We start from the raw sequence: 12,938 nt of genomic DNA on the forward strand, positions 1-12,938 counted from the left end.
CACCCAATAGATATGGGAGTTTATCAAAATTGGATTTGTTTTCCAATTCTTTATGGGTCTGTGTAATCTGAGGGAAATATGTGTCTCTAATATGCTCATTCTCTCTCATTCTTACTTAGTAGACATGCCTCATTTACACACACACACACACACCCTTACTTTACTACTAAAGCCATACAGATGTAGGATCTTAATTTGAGACAGTTTGCTACAGCAGGAAAATAATCTCTGCAGCAACAGGAAATGTGAAGCTTTTTTTAACCTGAAATGCACTACGTTTAAAATGTCCTGCATTGCAGGAGTTATCCTGCAACAGGGTGATCAAATGAAGATCCTACACCTGTAATGGGGATCCTTGAGTACTCTGCTATCCAGATCTAAGCCATACTTTCCATTATTTGGGGCTTCCATAGCTTAGTGTTTTTTATTTTCACTAGTAGCCAGGTTGTTCCATTAGATTTCAATCACTTTTTTAATTTAATGCTTTGTACACTCAGTGTACATGGCCCTAGGCTAGCCTCTTCTCCACGTTGTTCTATGAGAATCACCACTCCTAGATCAGTCTTCTAAGTTAAGCCTTTCTGAAGGTCCATTAGAACACATTATGCACATTTAGTTTGAAGCAAGAGCTACAAGAAGCCCTTTTGAATTGAATAAAACCTTCCTTACATTTTTGCCCATGGTAGAAGTGGTCAGAAAGTGGCTTTTTGGACCTGAATGCCATAACATTCAGGAGATCGAGGTGCCCAAAGTTGACCAACCATGAGATATACATGTGTTCATCTATAGAAAATAAACGGTTGAGTTTAATATAATTTCAAAGTGAATAAAATCAAATTGAACAACCCAGCTGCTAGCCACACAGCTTCTGTTAGCTTCTTAGTGCTTCTTGTAGCTCTTGCATCAAACTAAATGTGCATAATGTGTTCTAATGGACCTTCAGAAAGGCTTAACTTAGAAGACTGATCTAGGAGTGGTGATTCTCATAGACCAACGTGGAGAAGAGGCTAGCCTAGGGCCATGTACACTGAGTGTACAAAGCATTAAATTAAGGTTAAATAAAATGCAATTAAGAACACCTGCTCTTTCCATTACATAGATTGACCAGGTTAAAGCTATGATCCCTTATTGATATCACTTGTTAAATCCACTTCAATTAGTGTAGATGAAGGGGAGGAGACAGGGTAAAAAATAATTTTTAAAGGTGTTCCTAATGTTTGTATACTCAGTATACAGGTAACTGCCAAAATACAGGAAACACTTGCGTGAAGGAAGGATACAAAGTATATTGAAAGCAGGTGCTTCCATGCAGGTGTGGTTCCTGAGTTAATTAAGCAATTAACATCCCATCATGCTTAGGGTCATGTATAAAAATGCTGGGCAGGCCATCATTTTGTTTACCATGACTATGCCCCCATCCACAGAGCACGAGTGGTTACTGAATGGTTTGATGAGCATGACGATGATGTAAACCATATGCCATGGCCGTCTCATTCACATACCTCAACCCAAATGAACGCTTATGGGAGATTCTGGAGCGGCGCCTGAGCATTAGACACCACAGTCAACAAAACACCAATTGTTGGAATTTTTCAAGAAAGAGTGGCGTTGCGTCCCTCTAATAGCTGCAGACACGTGTAGGATCTATACCAAGGCGCATTGAAGCTGTTTTGGCTCATGGTGGCCCAACACTGACACTTTATGATGGTGTTTCTTTTATTTTGGAAGTTACCTGTATATCTCTATGGTTCACTCACACACACACAAACACCAATATAGACTAGGTCCTGTTCAGTTATTTCCCAGAAGCATCTTTGTGCCTGGGAACCACAGACTGTTAGTATTTGTCCAGGAGTAGGAGATGAAAGGAAGAGGAAAGAGCGAGAGAGAAAATGAAAGGATGAGATGAGAGGGCACCGCGGGCCCTAGGGATAATACCGGCCAGTCTGCTCTTCCTCTCCAGATTACAGTCAGGTTTAATTTAACACTGGGGACCTGAGGCTTCCCAGGTAATTCTGCCATTAGAGACTTTTTCCTATCTAGGGGAAACCTAACACTACTGTAGCTTCTTGGATGGATTTTAATGGCTGGAGGCAAAAGAAACACACCTGTTTTGGTGAGGTGCTGGCTAGTGGAGTAGAACACACAAAAAAGAAAAGGAGAGCTACTTTAGGAGCTCAGATGCAATCATTTTATAACCAACGTTTCAACAGCCAAGCTGTCTTCATCAGGGTATAATGTCAGCAGTTAGAAGACACGTTGGACGATAGGTCAGGATATACATTTTGCAGTCCATGCTAACTACACCGGGCACGCACATGTTGATTTTTGTCCGTCCACACCAGACGCGATCAGGACACGCAGGTTGAAATATCAAAACTAACTCTGAACCAACTACACTGCTCAAAAAAATAAAGGGAACACTTAAAAAACACAATGTAACTCCAAGTCAATCAGACTTCTGTGAAATCAAAAGGTCCACTTAGGAAGCAACACTGATTGACAATACATTTCACATGCTGTTGTGCAAATGGAATAGACAACAGGTGGAAATTATAGGCAATTAGCAAGACACCCCCAATAAAGGAGTGGTTCGGCAGGTGGTGACCACAGACCACTTCTCAGTTCTTATGCTTCCTGGCTGATGTTTTGGTCACTTTTGAATGCTGGCGGTGCTTTCACTCTAGTGGTAGCATGAGACGGAGTCTACAACCCACACAAGTGGCTCAGGTAGTGCAGCTCATCCAGGATGGCACATCAATGCGAGCTGTGGCAAGAAGGTTTGCTGTGTCTGTCAGCGTAGTGTCCAGAGCATGGAGGCGCTACCAGGAGACGTGGAGGAGGCCGTATGAGGGCAACAACCCAGCAGCAGGACCGCTACCTCCGCCTTTGTGCAAGGAGGAGCACTGCCAGAGCCCTGCAAAATGACCTCCAGCAGGCCACAAATGTGCATGTGTCTGCTCAAACGGTCAGAAACAGACTCCATGAGGGTGGTATGAGGGCCCGACGTCCACAGGTGGGGGTTGTGCTTACAGCCCAACACCGTGCAGGACGTTTGGCATTTGCCAGAGAACACCAAGATTGGCAAATTCGCCACTGGCGCCCTGTGCTCTTCACAGATGAAGCAGGTTCACACTGAGCACATGTGACAGACGTGACAGAGTCTGGAGACGCCGTGGAGAACGTTCTGCTGCCTGCAACATCCTCCAGTATGACCGGTTTGGCGGTGGGTCAGTCATGGTGTGGGGTGGCATTTCTTTGGGGGGCCGCACAGCCCTCCATGTGCTCGCCAGAGGTAGCCTGACTGCCATTAGGTACCGAGATGAGATCCTCAGACCCCTTGTGAGACCATATGCTGGTGTGGTTGGCCCTGGGTTCCTCCTAATGCAAGACAATGCTAGACCTCATGTGGCTGGAGTGTGTCAGCAGTTCCTGCAAGAGGAAGGCATTGATGCTATGGACTGGCCCGCCCGTTCCCCAGACCTGAACCCAATTGAGCACATCTGGGACATCATGTCTCGCTCCATCCACCAACGCCACGTTGCACCACAGACTGTCCAGGAGTTGGCGGATGCTTTAGTCCAGGCCTGGGAGGAGATCACTCAGGAGACCATCCGCCACCTCATCAGGAGCATGCCCAGGCGTTGTAGGGAGGTCATACAGGCACGTGGAGGCCACACACACTACTAAGCCTCATTTTGACTTGTTTTAAGGACATTACATCAAAGTTGGATCAGCCTGTAGTGTGGTTTTCCACTTTAATTTTGAGTGTGACTCCAAATCCAGACCTCCATGGGTTGATAAATTGGATTTCCATTGATTATTTTTGTGTGATTTTGTTGTCAGCACATTCAACTATGTGAAGAAAAAAGTATTTAATAAGATTATTTCATTCATTCAGATCTAGGATGTGTTATTTTAGTGTTCCCTTTATTTTTTTGAGCAGTATATATTCATTTGGGGAACAGGTCAAAACTCATGAAACATTCATGGACATTTAGCTAGCTAGCTTGCTGTTGCTAGCTAATTTGTCCTGGGATATAAACATTGGGTTGTTATTTTACCTGAAATGTACAACGTCCTTTTTTTTCTGGATCTTTATATATTTTTGAACAATTTTGAGTCAGAAAACAATGTGTGTTCTCTACACCGACAAATAATCCACCGATTAAAGGGGACATTATAAGGATAAGGATAATCTGGATAAGAGCGTCTGCTAAATGACGTAAATGTAAAAAAAATGTAAATTTAATTAGTTTCAAGTAACCGCTCCTCCTTCAGTAGTAGTCCTCTTTTTGTTCTTCTTTTGTGGACTTTATATGGCGGTTGGCAACCAACTTTAAGGTGCATTACCACCACCAACTGGACTGAAGTGTGGACCTCAGTTCATCTTTCAATCACTGACGAGGGTATGTGCTCCTATAAACCAATGAGGAGATGGGAGAGGCGAGACTTGCAGCGTGTCAAGCATCAAAAATAGAACCAAGTTCGATTTTAGTGCCTGGCTACGCATACGCTTGTTGACACGCTAGCGGTTTAGATGAAATTATCGAATAACATGTATGTATGTATGTATGTATGTATGTATGTATGTATGTGCACATTTATTTTGCAACGCTCGCGCATGCAATGTGAGCGGTGTGGCCAGCATGTGAGCCCAACTTCTTTGAAAGTCTTGGGCAACATCTGAATAGTCTAAAGTGGCTTCCTCTCCTTGTCTTCAGTCCTTCTTGAGCAATGATAGTGTACAGACTTCAAGAATTTCCATTAATTCGTTTTTAGCTAATAACGTCTACACTTGGCCACACTTACCTTAAGTGCATGACCAACTTCTAGGACTAGGAAAACTCATGATTGACTAAACGTAAACCACACCAACCCAATAGTCTTATGTATGATGATGTTAACTGTGGTTGTTGCAGGAAATGAGTTCTGGTTTATAAGGATGTGATTTCTGATAAATGCGGAGATTAGGCTGTGGCTGCAGTAATGGGATGGCACCCAACTGGCACCACTGGTCTGGCACCGAAGGCACAGCTGGCACCAGTCTACCCAGACACACTCGGAGACTAGGATCTGGATAATTACTGCTCTCTTGTGGAGTGTGTTTGTGTGTGTGGTGGGATGGGGCGCGCGCATACACAGACACACTCAGACACTTTATCTCTCGCAAACATAAACATACTCTTGCATATGCACCGCACCCACATAGGCACTCATATACACAAACATGCAACACTCATTACATTACTCATACACTCACCTCCTCAAATTGAACATTCACTTTTCAGCTTCAACTTCCCTGTTATGCAAAACAAAACTATTAGTCAGTACAAACACATTTCCACAAACCAACATGTTATTTGACAATGCACCTCAATTGTGCTGAATCCTGTTTACTGGAAAGCCCTTACCGTTGGCTTATCTCTCGTGTGGGTCAATGACTGTATATGTTAATGGTCAAAGCCATTGATCACGTGACAACATTCCTATGTGAAGTCAAAAAGCACATTGAAGCCAAATGAAGTCTGTTTAAGATGGTAAATGTTAAGACATAGTCTGTCAAGACTTAGCATGCGCAGTTTGAGCTACACCAGGAAGTGACGTTGCAGGCTAGCTTAGCGCTGCCCCCTCTCATTGACCAACTCAAGTTGACGACCAACCGGGGTACTGCAGGCTGCCATTTTAAAATAAGTGAGTATATTAGAAGCAATTATTGGTATCATGATTGTCTTCCAAAATGTATTTTATTTAGTCGACGATTGACCATGAAGAGCGTCATTTTTCCATTCACTATAATGGTGGACCCTGTTTTCTGCTTACAATGCCTGCTTTACCACGTTCAACCTTAAACAACCGTGGCTTCAAAGAGAGGGGGCAGTCATTCTCCCCTGGTGTTTTTTACATCCCGCCTGCCCTGTAGTAACCCCTCCTGCTCTCTGTCTCCCAGGCATGGCCTGTTGACTCTGATAACTCCATTTCCTATCCTCTCATCTCCTCTCGTTTATTGCAAATTGCACTTTTGCTCCAAACAAATTCATTTTTCACCGTAAAGTGGTAGTGGTGGTGGATGGTTATCTATTCTGGTCTTGGTCGGCCTCTGTTACCGCAGATCTATGTAACTTTATTTATTTTTTCTTTCCTGTTACCTTCACTCTATTTCTCTCGCGCTCTCTTTTTCTCTCCCACTCTCATTCACACTCACTCACACACACACACACACACACACACACACACACACACACACACACACACACACACACACACACACACACACACTCTCCCCCCCTCTGTCCCATCTCTCTCGCGTTTTGCTCTCTCTCTCTCTCTCTGTTTCTCACACAAACTCTCACATCGCCCCTGACCCTGTATTCAAGGAGACCCCCTAGCAGCTGAACAAATGGAGAGAGGCAGAGGGACTGAGACTGAGTGAGCACCATATGCTGTAGGCCTCGTTAAGGGATACTTGATAGGGGACACTCGTTGTGGACACTCGTTAGGGACAGCCAGTTAGCCAGGTCAATCTGTGACCGTGTGAGGAAGCAAAGCCATGGGGATGGAAATGTGGACATGGTGGGCGTGTTTGTTGGGGGAGGGGGTGCTCTTTCCTTCTCTTATCAGTGTGCTCTATCAGTCTGCCCTAGGATAATTTGATTCCCCACTTCCTACCTTCCTTGACTCCACCCCTATGCACCGTCCCCCCTCCCCTCTATACCTCTATCTCCCTCCAGGGAAAGGTATTGATCCCTCCATCCAGGATGCCTGTGCAGAAATGTGATGCAAGGATAACAGGCCTAATGGCATTATTCAGGAGCCACCATGGCCCCTTTTTCTCACCACAAACACACACGCACGAGATGGAGAGGTCCTCAAATCGCATGTGTGCACACGTACACACACACACACACACACACACACACACACACACCACTGAGACTCGTAGGCTCTGTGTTGGCTTTGTCAAAGTGAATGTAACTTCAGGGTGTCAATAAGCATTTGGCTGTACGGTCACAGTGTGTTTTTTTAGGAGGTCTTTGTTTACTTGTTTGTATGTTTTTGACAGATGTGTGCTTGTGTCCATGTGAGTGAGTGAGAGAGAGTGCAGGTGCGGACAATTTAGCTGGACAGGCTGCAGACTCTGTAAGAGTGGTGTATAATAGCATTAGTGTCCCATTACAGTTCTAGTCTGTTCTGAATGTGTGCTGTATCATGTTCTCTCTCTCTCTCTCCCTCAAACACACACACACACACACACACACACACACACACACACACACACACACACACACACACACACACACACACAGTATTCTCTTACGCCTGGAAGTAAAACCACACCGCAGGCGTCTGCAGTGCAATCACAAAGTCCATTTGGAGTAGGGGGAGAGAGTTTAGGTGTGTTTGTGCGTGTGCTTGCATCAGTCCATGTGTGTGTTTGTGTGTGCCACTTGGTGCTCTATTCTCTATGTCTAAATGGATGGGGGACACACACAATTCTCTTTTCGGATGGATCTTAACCATGTCATGTGGAAACTTGAGGAATATGCAACAGGACACCAGATTCCAATGGCAACCAAACACTTACCCTTCCTCCCACCCTTGCCTTATCATTGGCCTTGACAAGACTCTTTCATAGTCCAAGCCCCCTCTTTGCACTATACATTTATACCCTGACTTTCACGAGGGTGAAAAGTCATACACACACACACACACACACACACACACACACACACACACACACACACACACACACACACTCTCTCCCTACTCCAAATGGTCTCTCTCTCTCTCTCTCTCTCTCTCTCTCTCTCTCTCTCTCTCTCTCTCTCTCTCTCTCTCTCTCTCTCTCTCTCTTACACACACACACACATCCTCGAAGCTCAGAGGGGTAGACTTCACAAGACTCTTCCTCTCAAGTGAGGAAGAGGATGAGGAAGGCTTTGATCAGAGTAGCTTGGTGGGCCATGCTCCGACACTCCCTTTATTCATATTCGCTCTCCCACAAGTGGCGGGGAGATGGACTGCAGTCACACACATTCACACCCAGGCACATTCACAGGCATTTCCAATCCGCTTCCTTATGGGAAGAATGTTCCAGGGGACAAAGGATTACTGTGACAGTGTGTGACGTGGGGTGCAGTATTCAGGCAGCAGATTTTGGTGTGTATGTGTGTGTGTGTGTGTGTGTGTGTGTGTGTTAGATGGCTGTTCTTTTAGTCAGTGACTGAGCCAGGATTAGGTATGGCTGTGTTACTTGGCTCAGAACCCCGAGGGGGGGGTTGGTTGGTTCTTCTATCCTTGTGGGGACCGAAAATCTCAAGTCCCCACAAGGATAGTTAGACAAGGAAAATTCTCCTTGGTGGGGACATTTCCCACTCACCCATTACATTTAGGGGTTAGGTTTAGGGTTAGAATTATGGTAATGGTTTAGGGAAAATATAATTTTTTATGGAAATCAATGTTAGTTCCCCATGATGAAAAAAGAACAAAGTGTGTGTGTGTGCGCGCTTGTGAGTGTGTGTGTGTGTGTGTGTGTGTGCTTGTGAGTGAAAGTGCAAAGTTGAGTGGGTTTGGGTGCTTTTGTATTCTGTGGGTTCGGTTAAGTGTTATTCTGAGTTGAACATGTTGGGGTAGGTCTATGCCTTTGCCGAGTGGGTTATATGACATCAGTCTTTGTTGATATGTGTGTTTTATGGACCACTAATCTAGGATTAGTGTGTAATTAGAGTATCAGGGTGAGTACATAGTGACTTAGTTTGTCGCTTTAAGTGTTTCAATAGCAAAGCTTTCAGATGATTAAGGTCTTTCAACCATGCTATGACTATTCGTCCATGTCTTTTTGAAATCATCAGTTATAGGTCTGTGTGTAATAGCAACTGTTGTCTTTCCTTTTAAAATGTGAACAACATGAACAGGAGAGACGGGTTTTAGAGCACTACGCCGATCTCACCGCACATCATCGCTACCAGGCTCATGTTACTGTTCGACATACACATTCCATGTCCTGAAATTTGACTCTCTCTTACTACCTTGGCATGATGTGTCAGTCCTAACGTCGATACGTGTGGCCTCTGGTACTCCTAGTTTCAAGTAGTTTATGGTTGGTTTGGTTTTCATTTTTTATTTTTTTTATTTTAGCAAACTACTGGGTTTTGATGGACAATCCTCATACGAATTCAGAGGATTTTACTGCTCGGATCCAATGGGAAAAGAGGCGGGACAAATGTCTCAAGTCTTCATAAATCTCTTTTGGTATTCAGTGAATATTGCATATATCGACCTGATCTGTTGAATATAGAGAGAAAACATGCCCAAAGCTTGACACTCCCCAATGTAGTGGTGTGTATGCACTATGCTGTAGATTGTATGTACACATTTGACCTGATGTGGATGCTGACATCAGTTGCTTAGTGATTATATAATTTGGATGATTGATTGTCTATGGTGAAGAAAGTATGCATATTAGCTGATAGGGTCCTATTCTGGACGGCTTTTGGCGAGGTCTTTAAATTCTAGTCAATGCATGCACAGGCGTGCACACACACACACACACACACACACACACACACACACACACACACACATACACAGCTATAGTTCAAACTGTTCTCAACTGAAATATCACATTTACATAAGTACTCAGACCCTTTATTCAGTACTTTGCCGATGCACCTTTGGCAGCGTTTACAGCCTCGAGACTTCTTGGGTATGACACTACAAGCTCGGCACACCTATATTTAGGGAGTTTCTCCCCTTCTTCTCTGCAGATCCTCTCAAGCTCTGTCAGATTGGATGGGGAGTGCCGCTTCACAGCTATTTGATGAATGATGGAGGCCACTGTGTTCTTGGGGACCTTCAATGATGCAGACATTTTTGGTACCCTTCCCCAGATCATTGCCTCGACACAATCCTGTCTCGGAGCTCCACGGACAATTCCTTCGACCTCATGGCTTGGTTTTTGCTCTGACATGTACTTTCAACTGTGGGACCTGATATAGACAGGTGTGTGCCTTTCCAAATCACGTCCAATCATTTCAAGTTACCACAGGTGGACTCCAATCAAGTTCTAGAAACATCTCAAGGATGATCAATGGAAACAGGATGCACCTGAGCTCAATTTCAAGTCTCGTAGCAAAGGGTCTGAATACTTATGTAAAAAGGGTATTTCTGTATTTCATTTTTCATAAATTAGCAAAAATCCTAAAAACCTGTTTTTGCTTTGTCATTATGGGGTATTGTGTGTAGATTGATGAGGAAAAAACATTTAATACATTTTAGAATAAGGCTGTAACGTAACAAAATGTCAAAAGTCCAGGGGTGTTAATACTTCCCGAATGCACTGTATATATGCTCTGACCCCTCACGCCCCACAGTTTGGGAACCACTGCTTTTAAGGCGCCAGACCTGAAAACCATCAGATATGGGAAAGTAATCATCTCTGCTTGAATGACGCACAATCACAAGCTTATATATGCATAGACACATGCATGCACACACATACACAATCACATAATATGTGTAACATAATGCATACACACACCTACAAAATAACACGCATAGTGCATTTACACACATTCTCGCTCTTTCGCTCTCCCTCACACACACACAAGCAAACAAAACAGGTCTTGATGAGGTTGGCCCTTTTCATAATGCAATATTCCATAGCCATGTATTATGCATTATGCGATTTTGTTTTGTTTTGCAGCAATGCAGCATGCAGCCTCCCATCTAGATGGGCTCTGTAATCAGTTAATACACAACCGTCCAGTGATTTAGATAATTAAGCTAACGGAGATAAGCTATTCTGCAGAATGATAATTAAAACTCCACATTAGGAAGGGGAAAGTGTGTGTTTGTGTGTCGGTGGGGGGGAAGATTGTGTGTGTGTTTAGACTGGGAAGTGCTGTTGCATTTTTGATCAGCCAAGCAGACGTGACCGGGGAACTATTGTGTCTCGCTAATGAGTGTCGTAAAAATAAACATGCCATAGACCCAGGCACAAGTGTGTGTGTTTGCTTCCTCTGTCTTTCCATCTGTCTGTATCTGCATCTACACAAGACACACAACCCAAAATCGGTAAGAATTAGGACAATAAATGAAAACTTACTCTGTCTCAGACACACACACACACACACACACACACACACACACACACACACACACACACACACACACACACACCTTCCTTTAGGATCCCTCATAGTTGAGTATGATTCCCTGCCAGGTATCACGGGTCCAGGGTGTGGGTCTGGCTGACACACACAAGTACTCACTCTTCTTCACCATACCAAATTTGGGCAAGACCTTCTTCTTTGAGTGACCACGCATGCTGTTTCTTTGGTGGTGTGCCACACTTGAGAAGAGGGGGAAAAGGAGACCACCGATAGAGAGGGGAAAAGGAGACCACCGATAGAGAGGGGAAAAGGAGACCACCGATAGAGAGGGGAAAAGGAGACCACCGATAGAGAGGGGAAAAGAAGACCACCGATAGAGAGGGGAAAAGGAGACCACCGATAGAGAGGGGAAAAGGAGACCTCCGATGGAGAGGGGAAAAGGAGACCACCGATAGAGAGGGGAAAAGGAGACCTCCGATGGAGAGGGGAAAAGGAGACCTCCGATGGAGAGGGGAAAAGGAGACCTCCGATGGAGAGGGGAAAAGGAGACCTCCGATGGAGAGGGGAAAAGGAGACCTCCGATGGAGAGGGGAAAAGGAAACCACCGATGGAGAGGGGAAAAGGAGACCTCCGATGGAGAGGGGAAAAGGAGACCACCGATGGAGAGGGGAAAAGGAAACCTATTCCCCCTCAGGAGACTGAAAAGATTTGGCATGGGTCCTCAGATCCTCAGAAGGTTCTATAGCTGCACCATCGAGAGCATCCTAACTGGTTGCATCACTGCCTGGTATGGCAACTGCTCGGCCTCCAACCGCAAGGCACTACAGAGTGTAGTGCGAATGGCCCAGTACATCACTGGGGCCAAGCTTCCTGCCATCCAGGACCTCTATACCAGGCAGTGTCAGATGAAGGCCCCCACCCCCCGGTTCCTTTTTCGCCAGAGCTGAAGATCCGAATCACGTTCGGCGCATGCGTTTCTCTACCTCTACTTTACGCACGCCTTTTTGCAGTCCTCCCGTCACATCGCTCACTATCAGTCGGGAAGTTTTACCGTGAAACGTCCATGCAGCATCTGCATGCCAACCATTTGATCTCAATCAGTTTCAGGGGAGTATGCAAGAACTTATTGAGTTATATAGCCTAAAGTGTTTTGAATTAATTTGAACGATTTTTAGAGCAGATGGTGTTAACAAACTATAGCACACCTGTGTTTTGTTTCAATCAAAGCACATGCAGTTTGGGACTGTATCAACAGTGGACTAATGAAACAAATGTCAAAGGATAGTTTTTGAGTGGAATTTTCCTTTTTAAGGTCTCAAAATAGCCTAGAACCCTCAAATTCAACTCTAGACTTTGAAGCCAGTTCCACTGCTTTTTTTCCTGGTTCTGGGTCTGATTTAGACCTGGGACACCAGGTGTGTGCAATGAATTATCAGGTAGAACAACAAAAAAACAGCAGGCTCTGAACCTCGTAACAGTTGAATACCCCTGTCCTAGAACATACTGTATCATTGGTAAATGAATAAGCACACAACACAGGATGTTTAAGGAAATGTATTTGACTGTTTTATTAACAAACTGTTGTAAAACAGCTGTTGCAAGAATGTGAGAAACAGTTTTAATACAAATGTTTTGCTAATGTTGTTAACCTCGCAAACTTGAACTTATCATAAAACGGGGAGATGTAGCGGACAAATCAAATCAAATTTATTTATATAGCCCTTCGTACATCAGCTGATATCTCAAAGTGCTGTACAGAAACCCAGCCTAAAACCCCAAACAGCAAGCAATGCATGTGAAAGAAGCACAGTGGCTAGGAAAAAC

The 12,938-nt window shown here is 44.4% G+C and overlaps 1 protein-coding gene across 1 annotated transcript in view; it reads left to right on the top strand.

Moving 5' to 3' along the window:
• mgat4b (alpha-1,3-mannosyl-glycoprotein 4-beta-N-acetylglucosaminyltransferase B) overlaps positions 1-12,938 on the top strand; it is a 237,419-nt gene that overhangs the window by 98,300 nt on the left and 126,181 nt on the right. The window lies entirely within an intron of this gene.

The sequence above is a fragment of the Salmo salar genome, chromosome ssa09, assembly GCF_905237065.1.
Source record: "Salmo salar chromosome ssa09, Ssal_v3.1, whole genome shotgun sequence".
NCBI lineage: Eukaryota > Metazoa > Chordata > Actinopteri > Salmoniformes > Salmonidae > Salmo > Salmo salar.